The sequence below is a fragment of the Tachyglossus aculeatus genome, unplaced genomic scaffold (assembly GCF_015852505.1).
Source record: "Tachyglossus aculeatus isolate mTacAcu1 unplaced genomic scaffold, mTacAcu1.pri scaffold_87_arrow_ctg1, whole genome shotgun sequence".
NCBI lineage: Eukaryota > Metazoa > Chordata > Mammalia > Monotremata > Tachyglossidae > Tachyglossus > Tachyglossus aculeatus.
In genome coordinates this window covers 1,559,305-1,581,810 of record NW_024045095.1, presented here as the reverse complement: position 1 = coordinate 1,581,810, position 22,506 = coordinate 1,559,305, and the positions used below count along the sequence as shown (strand labels likewise).

Sequence of the window (22,506 nt, the reverse complement as noted above, 5' to 3'; positions counted from 1 at the left end):
TTTCTGAGCTCTGACTCAAGGTCTACTCTAAGTGATTCTCCTAGTTCACAGTTGACTGTGTGACTATGCCAACTAACTGTTAAGTTGCCACGGGACCATTTAAAGACAATTAAAGGAGCCAGGGACTTATCCCCTGGAGGGACTTCCAGTCGTCTTCTGAGGAATTTAGAGAAAAGGAAGGAAGCCACAAAACCTTGACTGCATTAGTTGCAGTCACTTTCAGAAAAAAAATCAGGAAATTGACCAGTAATAATAATAATGGTGGTATTTATTTAAGACTTACTACACGTCTAAAACTGTGCTAAGTGTTGGGGAGGATACAGGATAATCAGACTGGACACAATCTCTCTTCCCCTTGAGACTCATGTCCAAAGGAGTAGGAGAACAGGTATTTAGTCCCCATTTTATGGATGAGGAAACTCTAAATCAAGCATAGAGAAGTTAAGTGACAAGCCCAAAGTCACACAGCACTCACATGGTGGATCTGGGATTAGAACCCAGTCCTCTGACTCCGAGGCCAAAGCTCTTTCTATTAGGCTATGCTGTTTCTCTGCATAGTGGATAGAGCACTGAGCTTGGAATCAGAAGGTCATGGCTTCTAATTCTGGCTCCACCACTTGTCTGCTGTGTGACCTTGGGCAGGTCATTTCACTTTTCTGTGCCTCAGGTTCCTCATCTGTAAAATGGGGATTAAAACCGTGAGCCCCAGGTGGGACAGGGACTGTGTCCAACCCAATTTCCTTGTATCCACCTCGGCACTTAGTACAACACCTGGCACAATGAAAGTGCTTAACTAATACCACAAATATTATTTATTGTTATTATCATTTTCTGCCACTGATTTCTCATGACATAGACACTGGTGATGGGATTTTAAAATTAAAAATATTTGAAGAAACCATTTAGGTTTTCTGAAATGAGAAAAGAATCTGTATTTCTTATTTGATCTTAGGGTCTGCTGTTACTTCCTGCGAAGTTTAACCTTCTATCCCACCTCTAGCACAGATAAAAATGACACCTGGTAGTAAGCTCAATATTTTCCCAAGGAAGCACTGGGAGACAGGAAATGTGATGTGACCATAGAGTCCTGCATGATGTCCTGCTGACACTCATGATCTCCTACAGGTTACAGTCCCAGGGGGAGGACCAATTCCTGAAAGGACAATGATCTCCCCCGCACTCCCTGACCACCGTCTTCAACCATTCACTCTCCAATGACTTCTTCCCCACTACTTTCAAACATGCTTATGTCTCTCCTATCCTAAAAAAAAACCTCTCTTGACCCCATGGCTCCTTCCAGTTATCACTCCATCTCCCTCCTACCATTCCTCTCCAAACCAAACTCCTTGGGCAAGTTGTGTAGATCCTCTGCCTCCACTTCCTCTCCTCCAATTACCTCCTGGACTCCATCCAATCTGGCGTCTACCTACTTCAGTGATACTGACAGTCTCTGTCCCATATGAGGCTCACAGTTTAAGGGGGAAGGAGAACAGGTCTCCCCCCTCTAGACTGTGAGCCCGTTGTTGGTTAGGGACCCTCTCTATATGTTGCCAACTTGTACTTCCCAAGCGCTTAGTACAGTGCTCTGCATGCAGTAAGTGCTCAATAAATATAATTGAATGAATAAATGAACAGATATTTAATTCCCATTTTACAGATGAGGAAACTTAGTCCCAGAGAAATGTAGAGACCTGTCCACAGGTAAACAGACGAGAGGTCGAGGGTTGGAACCCAGGTTTCCAGACTCTTCACTCTAATTCAGGGGTCAAAATAAATGATTGAGCATCTCTCAGATGATCCCTGTGTTTGAATTGCCTCCCGGTTACATCACTCATATTTGCTGAACCTTTACTGTGTGCAGAGCACTGCATTAAGAACTTGAAAATAATTTTGGGTTTGTTAAGCACTTATTGTGTGGCAGGCACTGTACTAAGCACTAGGGTGTATACAAGGAAATTGGGTTGGACACAGTCCCTGTCCCACATGGGGCTCCCAATCGCAATTCCCATTTTGCAGATGAGGTAATTTTGGCACAGAGGAGTGAAGTGATTTGCTCAAGGTTACACAGCAGACAAGTGGCAGAGGAGGATTATAACCCAGGTCCGGCTGACTCTCAGACCTTTGCTCATGCCCATGCTAGGAGGGAGAATAGGTAGTGTATCCCCATTTTGTAAGTAAGGGAACTGAGGCACAGAGATGATGAGTGACTTGGCCAAGATCACACAGCTGACAAATGGTAGAGCTGGGATAAATTTCCAGGCTCTGTGGTCACCAGACCCATGCTCTGTCCACCTGGCCAAGATGTTTCTTACATGGAGCAGACGTGAGGTTATCATCCCTTTTCTATGTTGCAAATATTTGAAAGATGCCCTCTTCCAAAGAAGTTCTCCTTCATATCCTAATCTCATCATCAAAAGTTCATGTGAAGGCATGCAAACTCTCTCTAGATGTTTTTCTGCACTGAACAATGGCAGGGTGCTCTATCTGAATGCTTGTAAGCCCTCCTGTCCCGCCATCGACCCCCGGCCCACGTCCTCCCCCGGTCCTGGAATGCCCTCCCTCTGCCCATCCGCCAAGCTAGCTCTCTTCCTCCCTTCAAGGCCCTACTGAAAGCTCATCTCCTCCAGAAGGCCTTCTCAGACTGAACCCCTTCCTTCCTCTCCCCCTCGTCCCTCTCTCCATCCCCCGCATCTTATCTCCTTCCCTTCCCCACAACACCTGTATATATGTATATATGTTTGTACATATTTATTACTCTATTTATTTATTTATTTTACTTGTACCTATCTATTCTATTTATTTTATTTTGTTAGTATGTTTGGTTTTGTTCTCTGTCTCCCCCTTCTAGACTGTGAGCCCACTCTTGGGTAGGGACTGTCTCTATATGTTGCCAGCTTGTAATTCCCAAGCGCTTAGTACAATGCTCTGCACACAGTAAGCGCTCAATAAATACGATTGATTGATTGATTGATTGGAAGTGAAATTTTAGCATTGGGCTAGTTTATCTTTTTTATAATCTCCTCGGGAATCTCACAGCTCTATGGATGCTTACACAGTCATGCATGTAACTAACATTGGTATTTATAAATAGTATTATTCTGCATCCATAGTAATAGCTGTTTATTATAGCCAGTTGGAAAGATTATATACATAACCAAATTACTTTATACCATTTAACTCTATATAGAAATGATAGTGCTTGTCTTTGTTTGTCGTAAGAGCATGGCCTGTGGAAAGAGCGTGGGCGTGAGTAACAGAGCCTGGATACTTACCCCAGCTCCACCACTTGTCTGCTGTATGATCTTGGGCACATCACTTATCCTCTCTGTGCCTTAGCTCTCTTATTTGCAAAATGAGGACCATGCAAGGTCACCCAGCATAGTCACACACCCACACAATATCCAGAATGCATATTTTTGCTTTTTCAATTTTTGCAGTTGATAGAGAAGCAGCGTGGCTCAGTGGAAAGAGCATGGTCTTTGGCGTCAGAGGTCATGGGTTCAAATACAGGCTCTGCCAATTGTCAGCTGTGTGACTTTGGGCAAGTCACATAACTTCTCTGTGCCTCCGTTACCTCATCTTTAAAATGGGGATTGAGACTGTGAGACAACCATGGGACAACTTGATCACCTTGCAACCTCCCCAGCGCTTAGAACAGTGCTTGGCATATAGTAAGCAGTTAATAAATGTCATTGTTATTATTATTATTATTATTATTATTGAGTCATGACTGAGACGTGTTCACTTGTTCTTTAGATGAGACAGCATGGAAGCACCAAGAACTAGTAGAAAGGGCATGGGTGGAGAATCAGGCGTTCTGAATTCTAGTTCCTTCATTTTCCTGCAGTGTGTCCTTGGGTATATCACTTATTCTCTCTATGCTTCAGTTTCCTCATCTGTAAATTAACTGCCTTTCAAACTGTGAGCCCCATCAGGGACAGTCTTTTCACTTTGTAATGAATTAGGTGCTCAACACATAGAATGTGATTAATACTTTATGTAATCAATGCCATAAAGTGGGTCACTTCACTTTCTTTATTTTCCATTTTTCCTTCCACTTGTCATTCTCCCCATATCACTGTTATCTTGCAAAGCACTGTGTGCTCCTGGCTGGATAGAACACTTGAGGTTCCTTGGTCTAAAATGATTTTAAGGCCAAATAAAGAGAACCTGATGGAGAAACTAAAAAGAAATTGATTACCTATTGTGGTCCATTTGTGTCCCCTTTGAATTTCCTGTTACATGAAGTTGTGACACTGGGGCAGTTCTGGAGATGTTTGTTGCATTTATTCTCTTTGTTCTTTTACTTTACAGGAATGGGGAGTGCTAGAAGATGGTGAGGATAGAAAGATGGAAGAAGAGGGGGCATTGCTAGAGAAGCAGCAGTGGATAGAGCACAGACCTTGAAGTCGGAAGAACTTGGGTTCTCGTCCCAGTCGCCCCCACGTGTCTGCTGTGTGACCTTGGGTAACTCACCTCATTTCTTTATGCCTCAGTTACCTCATCTATAAAATGGGGATTAAGACTGTGAGCACCATGTGGGACATGGACTGTGTCCAACCCGATTTCCTCGTATCCACCCCCAGCACTTAGTACAGTACTTGGCACATAGTAAGTGCATGACGAATACCATACCTTTTACTATTGCTAAGTATGGGCAAGAACTTGTAAGGTGAATTGAACTTTAGGCTCCTAACAGATGTTAGAAGTCCAATTAGACCTTCAAAATGCAAACATGTGGCTTATTACTTCATTCTTGCAAAGCCACTTTCCTACTCCAAATCTTCTTCATGGCATTCTTCACCAATGTATTCCTCATGGTGTTGATCAGAGGGTTCAACATGGGGGTGATGATGGTATAAAATGTGGCAGCCATTTTATCTTCCACAAAGGTGGTGTCCGGTCTCAAGTACATAAAAGTACAGGGACCAAAGAAGATGACGACCACAGCGATGTGAGAACCACAGGTAGAAAGAGCTTTTTGCTGTCCTTCCTCGCTCTGCTTTCTCAGGGACCACAATATTATGGCATAAGAGAAGAGCAAGATGAGAAAGCTCCCTAGAGTGATCGTCCCACTATTGGCCGTGACTACAACACCAGCGACATAGGTTTGGCACAGCGAGTTTCAGCATGGGATAGACGTCGCAAAAATAGTGATCAATCACATTGGGGCCCCAGAGGGGCTGCTGGACAACCAGGGCCACCTGAATGACGGAGTGGATGAAGCCCCCAACCTATGTGCCCACGAGCATTTTACTGCACACAGACCCATTCATGATGTTCACGTAATGGAGGGGTTTGCAGATGGCCAGTTTGCAGATGGCCACGTAATGGTCATAGACCAACACTGTAAGGAGGAAGATCTTGGCGCAACCAAAGAAATGGACACCAAAGAGTTGCATCATACACCCTTCAAAGGAGATGGTTTTCCCTTCAGAGATCAGGTCCCTAATTATCTTGGGGGCTGCAATGGAGAAGATCTACCAAAGACAGATATCAGAAACAGACAGTCAGCATGATGAGGACGTTTCCCAGAAGGATGATGGCATAACAGAGGAAAAATATCACAAAACATGCCTTCAGCCCTTCACGTTCTGAGAAGGTCCCAAGAGCCCAAATTCGGTGACATTGTTTATCTTTTCCATGGATATATTAAATGGCAAAATGCATTGGAGGTGATTAATTCCCCTAGAATGGTACAAAAGAAATGACATCATTGATTGTAATGTAGATAGACTCACAGTTCCTGAGGGAAGAAAGCCACAGTTGTCAAGGGGACAGAATCCTGAATCTTTTTAGTATGTATTTTTCAGTTTCATTTACTAAAGGGTTGCCATAATTAAAGGTTGCCTCCTGTTAAGGAAGGTCACCTTTGCACCTCTTCCATTCTGACAGGGCATCTGAGCCAAAGCTTCGGGCAGAAAAAGTAGGAGAGGTAATCAGGAGGACCTAGCTTCTAATCCTGGATCTGCTAATATCCTATTGTGTGACCTTAGGCAAATCACTTCACTTCCCTGGGCCCCAGTTACCACATCTGTAAAATGGGACTTAAGTGCCTGTTTTCCCCCTATTTAGATTGTGTACCCCATATGGGACAGGGATTGTGTCTGATCTGGTCTTTCCCATCATTTAGCACAGTGCTTGGTATATAGTAAGTGCTTAGCAAATACCAAAATATTATTAATAATTATAATTCATTATATATTAAAATAATAAATAATATAACAGTATACATTTTGCATAATACGAATCGTATTAGCACATAAATGCGTCAATCTATTAGTAACACATATTATAATGTTATGATGTTAATTAATTACAATAATTAGTTAATTAGTATTAATAATTATTATTACTGTTATTATTCCCTTCACCAGGTCACATTGTTGGAAACGGGCAGAACCTGGACTAAAAGCCAGGCCATTTCTAGTGGGCCAATCTATTCAACTTAACTTTTCTGTTTCTCTGTTTCCTCATCTTTAAATTAGGGATTCCTGTTCTCCCTCTAAGCCTGAAAGCCCCATGAGAGAGAGGAACTGTGTCTGACCTGATGATTTTATATCGACCTCAGAGATTAGAATAGTCTTTCTCATATAGTAAGCTCTTAACAAATTCCACAATTATTATTATTAATATTAGTATTAGAGGGATGAACCTCTGTGCAAGAACAGCTTTGTATGTACCTGCTGCACTCCTGGATCAATGGGGTCCACAGTTGTTCAGAGAACAAATCAGGAAGCTCCATTACTAGAGCATTCCTGTGTGGAGAGAGACCAGGAATGCCCCCCGCCGCCCCGACCCCCAGCTCAAAGCCTTCTGTCTCACAAACACGAAGAAAGCAGAGTGGCAGCTCATGTCCACTGAACAGTAAGCAGGGTGGGTTCAGGACTGCAGCCTGATCCTCTGGCAGGATTATGAGAAAAAAGGAAGGTTTTTCTTAGTGCATACAAGAGAGAATGAGCTCTTTTAGACACGCAGGGAAGAATAGCCCTTCTACATCATTTATTAGAATTGTTGTTTTGATAGTAAAAATACTAACGATCATGTTGATCAAGAAAATGAAGATGCTTGAATTTAGATACCAAGACAAATTGATCTTTTTATTGTACAATTGTACTCATTATTTTGCACATAGTAAGCACTGAATAAATTTGCTTAAATGAATGAATACAACAGGACATAATTATTGTTGTTATTATATTGTTAAGTATCAGTCAAGGACCATTCTAAGCGCTGGGATAGATATGAGTTAATCAGATTAGATTCAGTACCTGCCCAACATGGGGCTCACGGTCTAAGTAGGAGTTATTGAATTACCATTTTACAGATGAAGATATTGAGACATAGAGAATTTAAGTGACTTATCCATGGTCACACAACAGGTTATTGATAGAACCAGGATTAGAATATAGCTCCTCTGGCTCCCAGAAACAGGCCCTTACCATTAAGCCATGCCGCTTCCCTTTCAATGCTGATGCCATTTAAAATGGGAAACCACAATTCCTCAGTGTCTCATAATCAGAAAACCTGGAGAAAATCACTGATGCTGCACTGTCTCAAGATAATTTTTCCTTTGACGTTTTTCCTTTTTTCCTTCCTCCTTTCCTCCTCCCCATCCCCCGCCCCACCTCCTTCCCCTCCCCACAGCACTTGTATATATTTGTACAGATTTATTACTTTATTTTACTTGTACGTATTTACTATTCTATTTATTTTGTTAATAATGTGCATATAGCTATAATTCTATTCGTTCTGACGATTTTGACACCTACACGTTTTGTTCCTTTGTCTGTCTCCTCCTTCTAAACTGTGAGGCCATTGTTGGGTAGGGAGCATCTCTATATGTTGCCGACTTGTACTTCCCAAGCGCTTAGTACAGTGCTCTGCACACAGTGAGTGTTCAATAAATATGATTGAATGAATGAATCATTCTAAGATAAAGGAATAGTAATTACATCTCAAGTGAGTCAGGTATTCATGGCTTGAAGATATTAGCACAAAATGTTTCTTCCTTATATAGAATGTTAAAAAAAGAATCATAGTTTACAAAGGTTAAAATCATGGTTCAGATTGTAAACCCCTAGAGAAACAGCAACAAAGCCAAATCCCCTTGATAAAATAGCTGCAGTGTTGTCATTATTATTAATTTTCCAAGTGGAGATAACTTATTTTCCTCTCATTTAAAGCCTGCAGTGGCTACTTTATCCCTTTCATTCTCATTTGATAGTGAGAGTAGATTTCTCTGAAAATATCCAGGAAAGAAAATGGAATTTAACCTCTCTTAAATCTCCTTTGACCTCATCATTCTAGACTTTAAGCTGAATTAGATTCCTGTTTCTGCTGTCATTTGGTGCCTCCCCTGATGATTTCCAGGCTGGTGAATAGAAACTTCTGGGTCTATTGATTCTTCAATGCTGTCTTTCTACTGTGAGACTCAAACAATTGTGGTGAATTTGCAAGAGGTAAGACCCTGGGAGCTCTCACTAGCCTGTAAACTCCTTAAGGGCAGGGAATGTATCTCCCAACTCTGTTGCATTGTAATCTCTCAAGGGCTTAGTACAGTGTTCTGCACACACTAAGCAATGAATACCAATAAATACCTTCGACTGACTGAGTATTCACACTTTGTGATATTAATCTTCAGAGATTTTTGGTGAATAGAGATACCTATTATACCGCTTCAGAAACCTGCTGCTCAGCCTGATGACAATGAATCCACTGAATATGAACCTTCTACAAAATGTAGCCTTGGATTCTGCCTCATAACCAACCCATCAGCACTATTTCAGACTTGCTTTGTCTGGTTTTCAGGGCAGAAATTATGGTCATAGAGCCTGCCCCACAGGATATTTTCAGATGTAGTATTTTGGTACCATGTATGGATTAATACAGACAATGCGTATGCTCTGGAGATAACGACCATTATTTGGTCTTCGTTAACTGTTGCTGTGGTCACCCCATGTCCTTCACCACCATCTCATTCAGCACATCAGTTGTTTATTCCAAATGCTTCCCCCAGTTTTCCAGCCCTTCTGTCTGCTTCCTTTTCATCTTCGTTGATAAGGATTATACCATCTGAGTCATTTTAATTCCTAAAATGAATCCTAAAGTTTAGCAATTTTTCCACACACTCCATTGTTGGTTATCGTGCCATGATTCCCCAGCAAAGCAACTTGAAGTGCATCTCAGACATCTGTATAGATTCAAACAGATCTCCCTTTTTGTATTGCTACTTGTGGCTGGTGTAAATCATGCCTCATTAAAATAGCAGTAATAATAATAATAATAATAATAATAATAATAATAATAATAATGGTATTTGTTAAGCACTTACTATGTGCCAAGCACCGTTCGAAACACTGGAGTAGACAGTAGTTAATCAAGTTGGACATAGACACTGTCCTACACGGGGCTTCCATTCTAAGTAGGAGGGAGAACAAGTATTTCATTCCCATTTCATTCCTATTTCACAGTTGAGGAATATGAGGTACAGACATATTAGATGACTTGCCTAAAGTCACACAGAAGCAAGTGGCCCAACTGGAATTAGACCACAGGAACTCTGACTCCCAGCATTCAACAGGACATCAAAGAGCTGCTGGAGCCCATGCTGGCCGTGGGGCTGAGCCCAGCCTACACCCTCCGCTCCTGTCCCGCTAATCTCCTCACCGTGCCTCGTTCTCGCCCGTCCCGCCGTCGACCCCCGGCCCACATCATCCCCCTGGCCCGGAATGCTCTCCCTCCGCACATCTGCTCTCTTCCTCCCTTCAAAGCCCTACTGAGTGCTCACCTCCTCCAGGAGGCCTTCCCAAACTAAGCCCCCTCCTTCCTCTCCCCATCCTTCCCCTCCCCACAGCACCTGTATATATGTATATATGTTTGTACGTATTTATTACTTTATTTATTTATTTTATTTGTACATATTTATTCTATTTATTTTATTCTGTTAATATGTTTTGTTTTGTCATCTGTCTTCCACTTATAGACTGTGAGGCCACTGTTGGGTAGGGACCATCTCTATATGTTGCCGAATTGTACTTCCCAAGCGCTTAGTACAGTGCTCTGCACACAATAAGCGCTCAGTAAATGCGATTGAATGAATGAATGAATTTATTCAATTAATACCCTCCCATTTTGTTGTAGTGTTTGAGAACACAGGAGTTTTAAACAAGGAAAGATATTCTGCAGCTTCCTACATATTTTTCAAAATGAAGGAGAGATTCGTGCTGCAAAATGTCACAAAGCAAAATAAAAAAAGCTAATGACTGAGCATCAACATGCCTGATTGCCCGACATAGAGTCACCAGCTATCCAAGCAGTAACCAAGCTAAATCATCAACAGGACAGGGCAAGAATCAACCTGATGCATATCTGGTCATCAATGATCATTACCACCTATTCAAAGGAGCTCAGGAAACCCCAGAGACTCCAAGGAAATTTCCTTTTGATCAGGAATTTCTCCTCTTGCATAGAACAGAGAAAAAGAAGGTCCAACTTCAGATAATTTCCTGTTTCCTGTTTAGGACAATACTCCAGGAGCTTGACAGTCAGAAGGATTAGTCAAGGGGTTGGGGTGAGATACCCTATCCCCATTTCGCATACTAGGACTTGTGGGAAAAGAAAGGTAGAAAAAGTCAACTCAAGAGCAATAAACTCATTGTGGGCAGGGGATAAGGCTGTTTCTTGTTATATTGTTCTCTCCCAAGCACTTAGTACAGTTCTGTGTATACATTAAGTTCTCAATGAATACGACTGAAGGAAGGAAGGAAGGAAGGGAGGAAGGAAGGAAGGGAAGGAGAGAAAGAGGGAAGAAGGGAGGAAGGAAGGGTGGACGGAGGAAGGGAAGGAAGGAAGGGAAGGAAGGAAGGAAGGGAAGGAAGGAAGGAAGGAAGGAAGGAAGGAAGGAAGGAAGGAAGGAAGGAAGGAAGGAAGGAAGGAAGGAAGGAAGGAAGGAAGAAGGAAGGAAGGAAGGAAGGAAGGAAGGAAGGAAGGAAGGAAGGAAGGAAGGAAGGAAGGAAGGAAGGAAGGAAGGAAGGAAGGAAGGAAGGAAGGAAGGAAGGAAGGAAGGAAGGAATTTACAATATTCTTGAAAGTAGCCTCTTTCATACTCACCTTGGGAGAGTAGAAAAAATTTCTTATCTTCCCCAACAAATCCCTCATTTCCTCTACTCTCTCTCCCTTCTATGTCACCCTCACACTTGGATTTTACCCTTTATTCACCTACCTTCTACGTCCACCAGCACGTAGGTACAGATCCATAATTTACTTAAATGTCTGTTGCTCCATCTAGAGTGCAAATTCCTGGTGGGCATGGGGTGTCCATCAACTCTGTTGTATTGTACTCTCACCCAAGTGTTTTTACAGTGGTCTGCACAGGTGGGCACTCAATAAATATCTCTTTTGGATCAGAGATCCTCTATGATGGGACACAGACAACCCATATTCACATGGATTCCATCTGATTAGATCTTTCCTCAAGAGATGAACTTGTTCCTTCACCAAAATCAGGTTAACGTTTGATGTTCCCTGGACTCCTGGATGTGTATCCAGAGTCAGAAACTAAATCTGAGCTTGTATCTATGCCTGTGTTTAGCTCAGTATTTAGCACAGAGAAAAAGCTTAATAAATATCATAAAAATAATAGTAAATTGAAGTCCTTTTAAAGACCAAATTTATGGTACTGAGCGACTCTATATTTCATCCCACTTTGATGTTGGCTACTTCTGTCTCCGTTAAGCGGGGATTAGTCTTGCAAAATCCCAGGTTTAGAGGTCGAAACTGATTTGGGGAGATTTCTGTTGCTTTATATCGAGGTACCTTTTGTTTTGTTTCTGTTTATTTTAAGGTATTTGTTAACCTTGTATTGTATGTCAGGCACTGTTCTAAGCAGTGTGGTAGATACAGGATAATCAGGTGGACACAGTCCCTGTCCCATACAGGGCTCATCGACTTAATCCCCATTTGACAGTTGAGGAAACTGAGGCACAGAGAAGTGAAGTGACTTCTCCAAGGTCACCTGGGAATAGAACCCAAGTCCTCTGACTCATAGTTCTCATGCTCTTTCCAGGTTGTTGTTCTAATTAGAGATTACTGCTCCAGACAGAGACCCAGATATCTGAACCCAGCACAATCAGAACTTCTATCAGCACAGGTGGATAGAGCTTGAGCCTGGTTCAGAAAAAGTATTGTAGTTCATGATGATCTAGTGATTTCTCAAAAAAATATTTTTGTAGGCATTTGCATTGATTGGGTTTACCAGAGTCTGAATTTCAGTTTTTGATATTTTTGACATTGCTGTTAAATTTTAAAATGGACCATTAGTTAATTTCCATCAACAACGCATCATTCTACAAACAGAAGAGAAAACATTCAGATAATTGGCCAGGAAAATCCAGGTCTAAATGAAAATCCAGGCTTTTCCTCCAAAATGAAGCTTTGGTTACTGATTTAATCACTTTGCCAAACCCAGGGTGAAGTAGAGGACAGTCACTTGGTGAATTCAGATAAAGAACAGTCACTTGGTGAATTCAGACAGTTCAAAGCAAAGCAATCCACTTGTCTATCAATATTCATTCATTCATTCAATTGCATTTATTAAGCGCTTAATGTGTGCAGAGCACTTGGGAAGTACAAGTTGGCAACATAGAGATGGTCCCTACCCAACAACAGGCTCAATATACCTGAGCAATTCATACAAAAGATAGGGTTGGAGGGTTTCCATCTTAATTATCTGGATAACTGCATAGAGCTCTCTGAATATTTCAAGAGGATTTATCTCTGACCTGAAAATGTCAATTTATTTTGGTATGGTGCTACTCGGAAAATTCAAAATCAAATTCACTAAACTCCCCACACTTCTCAAAACAGTTTGTGATTTTTCACAAACCATTCAATAATCAATAACAATATTAATTAATGATTTAGAAATACATGAATTATAATATTAAGCTCGAGGAAGGTCATATATAATTTCAGACTCTGATCTGTCCCATCAAAAGACTCAGAATCTAAACAAGAGAGGAAATGTATTTCAGTGTCTGTCTCCCCCGTGTATACAGTGAACTCCTAGTGGGCAAATACTGTGTCTACCAAAGCTGTTACATTGTACCTTCTCAAGTGCTTAGAACAAAGCTCTGCATACAGGAAGCATTCAATAAATATCATTGATTGACTGAAAGACACAGATGAAAAATGTTAAAACCAGGACCAACAGTAAAAGATTACTTTTCATGCCTCATCATCTCACCACTCCTTTATGAGCCACCCAATCCCAAATGCAACAGTCTTTCCAATATTCTCTCTGTTGAAAAGACCAAACTTTTCCTAGGGGAGGGGAGGGAGAGGAGAACAACCAGCATGTTCTAGTGCAAAGAGCATGGACCTGGTAGTAAGAAGGACCTGGGTTCTAAGCTGGCTCCACCACTTGTCTGCTGTGTGACTTTGGACAAGTTGATTCACTTCTCTGTGTCTTATTTATCTCAGCTGTAAAATGGGGATTAAGACTGTGAGCTCTCTGTGGAATGTGAACTGTGTCTAACCTAATTAGCTACTATCTTCCCCAGATCATAGTACAGTCCCTGGCACATAGCAAGCACTTAACGAATACCATTTGAAAAAAGAACCTTGGTGTCTCGCTGAAGAGTGGCAGGGCCCTGCACTGCCCCCATGAATCCAGGAATTTTGGTAGTGGGGGAATGCCAAGGCCCCTGTGGAAAAGCAATTTGAAAGACAAAATGTCACTGTGATGCAACTGGATTTCTCAAATAAATTTGGACCTGGCTTATGTTGCCCAATTGCCCAATGTAAATATAGCAGTTCTCATAGATTCCAATTATAATGATTATATAGTGCCAGAGTACCAAGGAATCCACCTACTAACATTTCAGTCCCAGCAAAGAATGAACTCCAAGAAGCAGTCAGCCATTGAATGACACGATTCTCTTCTCATGGAACAAATCTGCAAGAGAAGGAGTATGGCCTAGTGGAAAGAGCCCGTGCTTGGGAGTCAGAGGACCTGGGTTTCAATCCTCCATCAATCCCTGCTTTGTGAACTTGAGCAAGTCACTTAACTTCTCTGGGCCTTTATTGTTTCATTCATAAAATGGAGATTAAGACTGCGAGCCCTATGTGAAACAGGGACTACGTCCAACCCAGCTATCTTGTATCTACCCCAGCGCTTAGTACAATGTCTGGCAGGTAGTAACCACATAACAAATACTATATTTTTTTTAAATCTGTCAACTATGGAGAAATAGAACTCTATTAAGGGTCAACAGGCGAGAACGAAGTACGTGGAAAGACAAGATTACAGCAAGTGGTGATGGTGATACAAACGAGCAGTTTCCCCTGGCAAATCCAGGCTTAGACGTGACAAATAATGATTTTGAACCAGAAAAGTGACACTTGTCGCTTCAGAAATCAGGAAAGTCCCCGAAGGCTAAACTCAGTTCCATGGCTGACAACTTCTTCAGGAGAGCAAGAGTGGAAAGAGGAGGAGGATTTTAACAGATAAGCAAGCAGATTGAGTTTCGAGAATAGCAAGCTCATTTAGTAGAACTAACATGTCAAAAAGATGATGGACATTTTAAGCCCTACTTAAAAATTCTGGGTTCTTTTCAACACTGCTTAAGAGTAGTAGGGACTTGTCGGAGCCCTGGGTTGAGGGAACCTAAAAGTCCAGCCGAAAAAGTTGTGCAGGTGTAAACAACAGCTGGATACCCCCACAGCTGAAAATCCATTGGGCCCCTTCCCTTCCCACAGTATCTATGAGTATCTATGTCCAAGGTCAGGAAAGGAAATACAAATTTTTATTTTAAAACTAATTAACAAAATTTCATGAGCAAGCCAGAAAAGTGTCATTTGTCGCATTCTAGAATAATGACCCTATCCTATCTGATTATAATTTCCCAATTCAGACTTCCACCAGGAATCAACCCCTCCATCATAAAATCACAATAATCTACAGGAAGAAGAACTACCGAAAATGATTTCTCATCCATCTCAACCCAAATCTAACCGTACAGATGCACAAAGTGAAAGGTAGTTTTACCTGGAAAACATCGACCCCATTTCCCACCTACACAAGTGAGACCAGATAAGCCTAGAGCTCTCAGAAACTGTCCCTTTGAAGATGTCCCAGGAGGTCATTCCTGGGTCAAAACATTTGGAGAAAGGATTGGAGCATTCATTCATTCATTCAATCATATTTATTGAGTGCTTACTGTGCGCACAGCACTGTACTGAGCGCTTGGGAGGTACAAATTGGCAACATATGGAGATGGTCCCTACACAACAACGGGCTCACAGTCTAGAAGGGGGAGACAGACAACAAACAAAACAAGTAGACAGGTGTCAATACCATAAGAATAAATAGAATTATAGCTATATACACATCATTAATAAAAAAGAGAAATAAATATGTACAAGTAAAGTAAATATGTAGAATATGTACAGTATATACAAGTGCTGTGGGGAGAGGAAGGGGGTAAGGAAGAGGGAGGAAGGGGGACGATGGGGAGGGGAGGAGGAGGAGGAGAGAAAGAAGGAGCATAGAACCCACATGACGGGTAACACATCTTGCCCTGGCATATTTGTTCCAAATCCATTAAAACATTGGCAAAAGTTAAGCCAAACCAGTTTCACTTGGAACCATCAGTATCATTTGGATTCAACATTCCATGTAAAAGTTTCAAAGCCACGGTCTTCGTACCAGTTCAGGAAACCATTATTTGTGTTTAATTTTGAATCTTTTAACTGACAATTTCTTTTTAATGGTAAAGTTACTGTTGGAAACAAACACGCAGAGCACCAAGAGGTCAACCCATTTCTCATTCTGTTCCCTACCTGAAGCTCCCTCTCCTTTAAAATACGCCAAGATACACCTCTTCCCATCTTCAAAATCTTCCTAATAACTCCCCAGGAATCACTTTTTTGCTCCATAATTTTCCCATGGCATTTTTCACCTCTGCAGTCCTCAGAGTGTCGATCAAAGGGTTAATCAGGGGCGTAATGATCGTATAAAACACAGACATCAATTTATCCACAGAGAATGTGGTTTGGGCCGGGTGTATATAAATATACAGGGACCGATGAATAAGGTGACTACAAGAATGTGGGAGCCACAGGTGGATAGGACTTTACATCTCTCTTCAGCCCCCTTAGACAGGATGACCACATAAGATGCCATAAGCACTACAAAACTTGAGACCCCACTTTTGGAAATGAACAGCAGGTTCGCCAAGTGAGTGTCGGCGCAGGCGAGTTTCATCAAAGGTTGCACATCACATAAGTAATGATCGATTACATTGGGACCGCAGAATGGTAGGCTCAGGGTGAGGAAAAGCTGGGTGGAAGAATGCCATAAAGACCTTACCCAAGCTAAGCCCACCAGAAAGCCACACAGATGCTGCTTCATGATGGTGGCGTAGAGGAGGGGCTTGCAGATGGCCACGTAGCAGTCATAGGCCATCAGAATGAGGACCAGGATTTCCATGCAGATGAAGAGTTGGAGTGCAAAGAGTTGTGTCAAGCAGCCCCCAAAAGTGATGGTCTTCCTATCTGAGAGAGAGTCTACAATCAATTTGGGGGCCGTGAAAGAGGAGAAACAGGCATCTGAATATTACAAATAGGTCAGGAAATAGTATATAGGTGATTCAAGAGTTGGGCTAGTCTTGATGGTCAACACAATGAGGAAGTTTCCAAACAGGGTAGCCAAGTAAAATATCAAGAAGACAGCAAAGATGACGTTCTGCTTCTCTAGATTTTGGGTCAGTCCCAACAGAACAAATTCTGTAACATTGTTTGGAATAGCCACGAGTTCACTGTTCACGGAGCACCTCTGGGTGAAAACTGCTGTTCCTACAAAAATAAACAAATTATCATGAGTGCTATCTTGGGGCTGACGCAGGATCTTATTCCCTGGAACGGGGACTGATTCTCCACTATCCCGGGAAGATGGTGAACTTGGAAGAGAACAACATGGTCATGAGTTTGTAAAGTGAAAGTTTCCCCTTGAAAGTATTTTTATTTTCATTCCAATCTGACATTCTCATTGAAGAGTGTTTGGAGATCCCCTAAACTTAGGATGAAACAGAAATCTAGTTTTATAAATGACTAGATCTGCAGGTCAGGGGGCCAATCTTTTGTACACCTGTAGATCTGTTTCTTGGAAAATTGGTTTATGTTCTTCTCTCAGTTCACACTGTTGTTGAGATTTTATTCCTGCCACTCCCATTTTAATTTATGACTACCGAACAAGGCCTAGTGGATAGAGCATGGGCCTGGGCGTCAGAAAGACCTGGGTTCTAATCCCAGTACTGCCACTTGTCTTCTGTGTGACCTTGGTCAAGTCATTTAACTTCTCTGTGCCTCAGTTACCTCATCTATAAACTGGGGATTAAACTGTGAGCCCCATGTGGGACATGGACTGTGTCCAACCTAATTAGGTTGTATCTACCGCAGCACTTAGTACAGTGCCTGACATTTAGTAAGCACTTATATATCACTTAAAAATACGGTAGGAAGTTTCTAACCCTGGCTTCACCACTTATCTGCTGGGTGAACTTGGGCAAGTCATTTAACTTCTCTTTGCCTCAGTTCCCTTATCTGTAAATGAGGACTTAATATCTGTTCCCTGTCCTACTTAGACTGTGAGCCTCATGTGGGAACTGATTAGCTTATATCTACCTCAGCACTTATTACAGTGCTTAGTACACAGATATAACCACAATTGTTATTATTATTATTATCATTATTATTAAAGCAGAAGAATGCATAAAGTGAATGACCTGCAGAGATTTTTCATATTTTGATTCTATAACTCTACAACTTAGTCTTCAGTTAGTATAACTACTGTACATATTTTGATCAATTTGCTTTTGTATAATTATATCATTTTCTGAATTGGTATTTCCCCACCCATTCTGCTTGGGAACTTCTCTCAATTTCCCAGATTGCCATTCATCACCCAAACAACTGTTTACAGTACCTGTACTTAAAGAGTCCAAAAAATAACCGAAGGAGGAGAGCTTATCAAAACTGAGTTCAGAAAGAGTTTCAAATGTGCTCTACAGATAAAATGAAAAGAAATAAAAAATAGACAGCCTGGAAAACTGACTTAAGGCAGTAAGATTAGTTGAGCCATATGCCTAATCTAGAAATCTATTTCCATTATTAACACAAAATAGTGCTAAGATTGCCTTCCTTGGCATCCATCCTTATGGTTACATTTCCCTCTAATAACCCATCATGGATCTATCAGCTATTGCTCTAATAATCAATCAATAGAGCTTTATTTATTAAGTAGTTACTCTTTACAGAGTCTGTACCAACCTCTTGGAAAAGTGCAATTGAGTTAGTAGACACAATCTCTGCCCTCAAGGAGTTTGCAATCTATTTGGGAAGACAGACACTAAAATAAATTACGAATAGGGGGAAGCAAACCTCTCAGGGTCACACCTTGAGGATTTCCAATACCCTACCAGTCTTGACTATGGGAGGGAGAATCAAGCAGAGGCATATCCATTCCATTTCTAGTTTAAACGGTGGCTAGTGAGTAGAAGGCAATCTGCTGCAAGTTAAAACTCATCTGCACTGGGCAGCAGCGGCACGGAAGAAAGTTAAGAGCAGAGACCCAGATTTACTGCATGGAAGGAGGCAATGGTTAACCGTTTCCATATTTTTACCAGGAAACCTCTTCAGATACACTACCAGAACGACTGCAGGTGGAGGCGGGGCATTCTGAGAGAGACATGTCCATGGTGTTGCTATGGGTTGGACACGACTTGACAGCATAAGACAAAAACAAAAACAAGGGGAAGCAACACAGGTTGAAGACATGCATGTGATTAGTCAGATACATAAGGAGGAATATCCAAATGCTTGGGTAAATGTGGAAGTGCTGAAGTGGCTGTTGGTGGAGACATGGGTGGGGAAGGTGAGTTATTTATCAGGGAAGGCCTCCTGGAGGAGAGATTTCAGATGTTTCAAGATGGGAAGAGTAGTGACCTGCCATACGTGAAGGGGGAGTGAGTTCTTTCCAAGAGGGAGATCATTAGCAAGAAGTCAGCAGTGAGAAGCATGTGCAATCTTGATCCTTCTTGAATTCAAATACCCTGACCTTCCTTCTAATAATAATGATGGCATTTGTTAAGTGCTTATTATGTGTCCAGCACTGCTCTAAGCGCTGGAGTTAATCAGGTCGGACATAGTCCCTGTTCCACATGGAGCTCACAGTCTAAGTATGCGGGAGGACAGGTTTGAATCCCCGTATTACAGATGAGAAAACTGAGGCACAGAGAAGTTAACTGAATTGCCCGAGGTCACACAGCAAGTAATTGGCAGAGTGAGATTAGAACCCAGGTCCTCTGTCTCCCAGGACTGTCCTATTTCCACTAGGTCACGTTGCTTCTCTGCTTCTCTAACGACGAGTAAACTATTGTCCATAATTTTTCCAGGACTTTCTGATTGCTTTTGGTAGTTTCTGTCTTTACAACTTCCTTTAGTAACAAATTTCATCGCCTAACAGCTGCTCTGTGCAGTTTCTGTTTTAAGAGCAAGTGATCATGCCTAAAATATTCTTCCACTGTTTCAATTCCACTGTGCTCTCTACAGTTTAAAACCTCTGAATTATACAAAATGGGATCACCAATTATAGTTAAGAGTTCCAAATCTTACCTTGGACTCTGTCCTCGCCAGTTTCCATGCATTAGGAACTGATCCAAGAAACATCCGGCATTTGGACAAATAAAAATTCAGGATGGTTTCCCAATTCCTGGTGTGAAATAATAGAAGAAAAGAAAATTTCTGCTCTGAGAAGCAGCATGGCCTAGAGGAAAGTGCTCAGGCCTGGTAGCCAAAAATGACCTGGGTTTTAATTTTGACTTCACCAATTACCTGCTCTGTGACTTTGGGCAAGTCACATATCTTCCGTGTACCTCAAGTTTAATTAGTCAACTGTATTCTTTCATTCATTCATTCAATCATATTTGTTGAGCACTCACTGTGTTCAGAGTACTGTACTAAGAACTTGGAAAATATAAATGAGAAATAAAGTACAATATAGCAAGCACTGTAATATGCACTTGGGAGAGTACAATACAAGAGAATTAGCAGACACATTCCCTGTCCATAGTAAGCTCATTCATTCATTCATTCTATCATACTTATTAAGCACTTACTGTGTGCAGAGCACTGTACTAAGCGCTTGGAAAGTACAAGTTGGCAACATATAGAGATGGTCTCTACTCAACAATTGGCTCACAATCTAGAAGGGGGAGACAGACAGCAAAACAAAACATATTAACAAAATAAAATAAATAGAATAGTAAATATGTACAAGTAAAATAAATAGACTGATAAATATGTACAAACATATATACAGGTGCTGTGGGGAGAAGGAGGAGGTAGGGTGGGGGGGGTTAGGGAGGAGGAAAGGAAGGAGGAGGCTCAATCTGGGAAGGCCTTCTGGAGGAGGTGAGTTCTCAGTAGGGCTTGGAAGGGAGGAAGAGAGCTAGTCTGGCGGATGTGGTGAGGGAGGGCATTCCAGGCCAGGGGGAGGATTTGGGCCGGGGGTCGATGGCAGGGCAGGCGAGAACGAGGCACAGTGAAGAGGTTAGCAGCAGAGGAGTGGAGGGTGCGGACTGGGATGTAGAAGGAAAGAAGGGAGATAAGGTAGGAGGAGGCGAGGTGATGGAGAGCCTTGAAGCCGAGAGTGAGGAGTTTTTCCCTGATGCGTAGGTTGATTGGTAGCCACTGGAGATTTTTGAGGAGGGGAGTAACATGCCCAGAGCGTTTCTGCACAAAGATGATCCGGACAGCAGCGTGAAGTATAGGCTGAAGTGGGGAGAGACAGGAGGATGGGAGATCAGAGAGGAGGCTAATACAGTAATCCAGTCGGGATCGGATGAGAGATTGAATGAGCAGGGTAGCGGTTTGGATGGAGAGGAAAGGACAGATCTTGGCAATGTTGTGGAGCTGAGACCGGCAGGTTTTGGTGACGGATTGGATGTGAGGGGTGAAGGAGAGAGCAGAGTCGAGGATGACACCAAGATTGCAGGCTTGTGAGATGGGAAGGATGGTAGTGCCGTTAACAGTGACGGGAAAGTCAGGGAGAGGGCAGGGTTTGGGAGGGAAGATACGAAGTTCAGTCTTGGGCATATGGAGTTGTAGATGGTGGACAGACATCCAGATGGAAATATCTTGAAGGCAGGAGGAGACACGATCCTGAAGGGAGGGAGAGAGAACAGGGGCAAAGATGTAGATTTGGATGTCATCAGCATAGAGATGATAGCTGAAGCCGTGGGAGCGAATGAATTTATTTTGTTCTATTTATTTTATTTTGTTCTATTTATTTTATTTTGTTAATATGTTTTGTTTTGTTCTCTGTCTCCCCCTTCTAGACTGGTTAGGGACCGTCTCTATATGTTGCCAACTTGTACTTCCCAAGCACTTAGTACAGTGCTCTGCACACAGTAAGCGCTCAATAAATACGATTGAATTCATGAATGAAAGAGTTCACCAAGGGAGTGAGTGTAGATAGAGAACAGAAGGGGACCAAGAACTGACCCTTGAGGAACCCCTACAGTGAGGGGATGGGAGGGGGAGGAGGAGCCTGCAAAGGAGACTGAGAATGAACGGCTGGAGAGATAAGAGGAGAACCAGGAGGGGACAGAGTCTGTGAAGCCAAGGTTGGATAGCGTGTTGAGGAGAAGGGGGTGGTTCACCGTGTGGAAGGCAGCTGAGAGGTCGAGGAGGATTAGGATAGCTCATCTATAAAATGGGGATTCAAAACCTGCTCTCCCTCCTACGTAAATTATCAGAGCCTCATGTGGGATTAGTACTGTGCCTGACTTGGTTATTTTCTATCTATCCTAATGCTTAATACAGTTATTCTTATTGGTGGTGGTGACAAAAAGCCCTCTCAAAACTAGTCCTCTGCCACCTTCCTCAAACACAGTCGTCCACACTGTACATTTAAATGCAAAGATCTGTTCTGTGTATTCCCGCCGGATATTTAAAGCCATTCCTTGAATGTTCAGAAATTTGTGTGTCTCTCCGTCAGCCTCTAGGGGCTACACATTTCCCCAGGCAAAAGAGATTGCCAAAGAAGTCTAATAATTTATTTTCATCTGGTCAAATTCTCTGGGTCCGATTATGAAAGAGGTAGATGGAAGGAACAGAAGAGGGTGCAGCTTTGTTTTCCAATTCTTTTCTTGGAGGTTTAAAGAGAAAATAAGGGTCCTGAAACTTCGAAGACAAAGCTAAGAGAAAGAGAAAGAGCAGTTTTCTCCACTCAAAGTCCTCACAGTAGCTAACTCCCCTGTTTTCCTTAACACCTGTATCCCATCTTAGCTCTCTGTATTCCATCCACGTTTGCATTTATTTCCTTAATATTTATAGCCATTCATCAAAAACTTAGGAACTCAGAGGTCTCCTTTTGAGTTTCCAAAGGAATTAGGCAGGAGACTGGCCAAAACAGCACAGGATCTCATTTTACCTTGATTACAT

At 42.0% G+C, this 22,506-nt stretch overlaps 2 pseudogenes; both read right to left on the bottom strand.

Moving 5' to 3' along the window:
• Nucleotides 1-4,750: 4,750 nt before the first annotated feature.
• Nucleotides 4,751-14,999, bottom strand: LOC119924191 (annotated as a pseudogene).
• An 894-nt stretch (nucleotides 15,000-15,893) lies between these two features.
• LOC119924189 lies at nucleotides 15,894-22,022 on the bottom strand (annotated as a pseudogene).
• Between the last annotated feature and the right edge of the window lie 484 nt (nucleotides 22,023-22,506).